We start from the raw sequence: 2,642 nt of genomic DNA, 5'->3' as shown, positions 1-2,642 counted from the left end.
GTTGAGAACTTGTGAGAAAGTCTATTGGAAAGTTGGTTCCCAAGAGATCAGGAGAAAAGTGAGGTAAAATGACTTCCCTGAAGGGCAAATAATATAAAACTTTTTGCATCCCACATCAATGTTTGCCATGGATAATCTCAAGACAGCAAGAATTTAATAATTATGTTAATAGGATGATCCATGCTGTGCTTACCACTCAGCTTCCTCTCCTCCCCCAGTTACTCCCATCATTAGCTAATGGTTCACGAACAAAGTAACTGTGCAGGCAAGGATGGAGATTATACATGGGTTTAGCAACGTAGATTTCCACTCACCAAGAATGGTCTGGTGACAGCCATTGCTGCGTATCTAATCTGACAGCAGCAGTACTGAGTCACTGACAGGGCACCATTCCCCAGAGTAATCTATCAACATAGTAGCAAGTTGATTACATCATAGCATTTCCATTGCAGAAAGATAAGCTCTTCTTTCTTTCTGGAATAGATATTTAATCTGGCTATGGATCTTTCATGCAATGCACCTGCCCAAATCTGCATCCATGGAATTACAGAATGCCTATTCCACCATCATGGTATTTCATATAGTGTTGTTTCTAATCAAATAATTCACATTACAACACATGAAATGCAGCAATGACTCATACTCATGAAATTCACAGTTCTTACTGTTTCCATAATCCTGAAGTAGGAGCTTGATATTACAGAAAAGTGAAAGTGCCTTCTCAGGAGTTAATTACACTTCCAGGTAAGCAGCAGTACCATTCAGGGCTGGAGCAATGGCCATCAGGACTGGATATGCCTGGAAGCAACTTCCAATAAATGGTGTTTCTCCCATAGCCAAGATTCACAGGTACAGGATCAAGGGGTAGGAATGGGATTTACTTTTCTCACTGTTACCCCTAGTGATTCAGTAGTGAAGTTTTTGCTTTCTGTCCTATGAATTTAGGCTCTGCTGGTCTATAAGTTTTTTGCTCCAACAGAAGGAATGCTTCCACCAGGAAACAAAACAACCACTAAACTGGAAGTTGAGATGGCCATCTGGCCACTGTGGTCTCCTTGTGCCTCCAAATGCTTCTAAATCAACAGAAGAAGAAGGTTAATGTACTATCTGGGGTAAATGATCCTGATTATCAAGGGGAAATTGGACTGCTACTTCGCAACAAAGGTAGGGGGAAGATGTCTGGCATACAGATAACTTAGATATCTCTTAGTAGTACCATATCCTATGACTAAAGCCAATGGAAAAAACAATAGCCCAATCAGACAGGACACTCATCACACTACATCTTCAGAAACTAAGGTATGAATCACACAACCAGGTCAAAAACCAAGACAATTTGAGGAGCTTTCTGAAGGAAACGAAAATACAGTATAGGTGATGGAAGTGATGGTTATACATACCAGCTATGTCTAGGTGGTTAGTTGTAGAAATAAGGGCTGCAGTAGTTACGGGTATTTCTTTTCTTATTTTGATATGACTATGTTTGAATGTGTGCATTTTTCTTCTCTTCTTATCCCTTTATCATCTAACATAAAATGCATTGATAATAGCCAACTTTACACTGTAGTATTTATATTACAGGATAACAAAGGATAAGAAAGAGCATCACATGAAAACTTCACATGCTTCTCAGAGGGAAAGGTTTAATATGTTTTAGGTTGTAAAGCAGAACCCCATATATGTTACAAAGAAGTATAACTTTGGTATTGCCATTATTGGATATTATATATGGTTTAAGGACATGTGTACGGGTATAGTTGCAAAGTTGATAAAGAACAGTGATAGTCAGTCCTATGTTTAAGTTTGACTGACTTTAGTCCCCAGTTATGGAATAAAATACTAATCTAAATTTTTCTGGGCAGGTTAATTTTTATATACAATTGAAGCCCATAATCAGTTGAGTTAAATAAAGATTACTTAGGGGTGTCCTGTCCCATTGGCCACATACTGATTTTGTGAGAACTTTTGTTTGCTTGTCTGTGGTGTTGTATAGGCTATCTGGAAAAGGATGTATGCACCTTTTTTTGCTACTCAGCTTTCATTAGTGTTTATGTATTTTCCTTGTGGCCCCAGACAACTCTTATTCTTCCGATGCATGGCAGAAAAGAAAAAAAGGATGGATACTCCTGCAAGTTACCTGGGCTGGATTCTATCCAGTTGAATGTCCTTAGGAATAGTTTCCTTGAAAAAGAAGAAGTACTCTCTATGAATAGAAGCTTCAAGTTCACGCCTGACAACTTCAGTCTGTTCTTCTTGGTCACCCATGTATCTTGAACTTTCTTGGCTAACCCCACACTTATGTAAACCAGTTCCTGGAAATAAATCTCTTAGTACATAGGATATATTTATCTTATATATATCTATAAATATATTTATATTTATCTGATTGTCTAGTTGAATGCAGACTGATACAATCGACAAAAGAAAAATAGAAACTTGAGTCTCACGTATCTGTCAAAGATATTAAATCTAATTAAAAGCCACTACAAAAAAACACATCTATTTGTCTTCAAAGATAAATTTTATCGGTGAATTTGGAGATAAATAATGATAGCTTTACATAGAATTATTCAGAGAATACATAAGGAGGAATATTCTCCAAATGTTTATGATGCCACAATAACCCCAACAGCAAAATAACA

This window comes from Otolemur garnettii, unplaced genomic scaffold (genome assembly GCF_000181295.1).
Source record: "Otolemur garnettii isolate 467f Iridium unplaced genomic scaffold, OtoGar3 scaffold00002, whole genome shotgun sequence".
Lineage (NCBI taxonomy): Eukaryota > Metazoa > Chordata > Mammalia > Primates > Galagidae > Otolemur > Otolemur garnettii.
Note: the sequence above shows the minus strand (reverse complement) of the source record.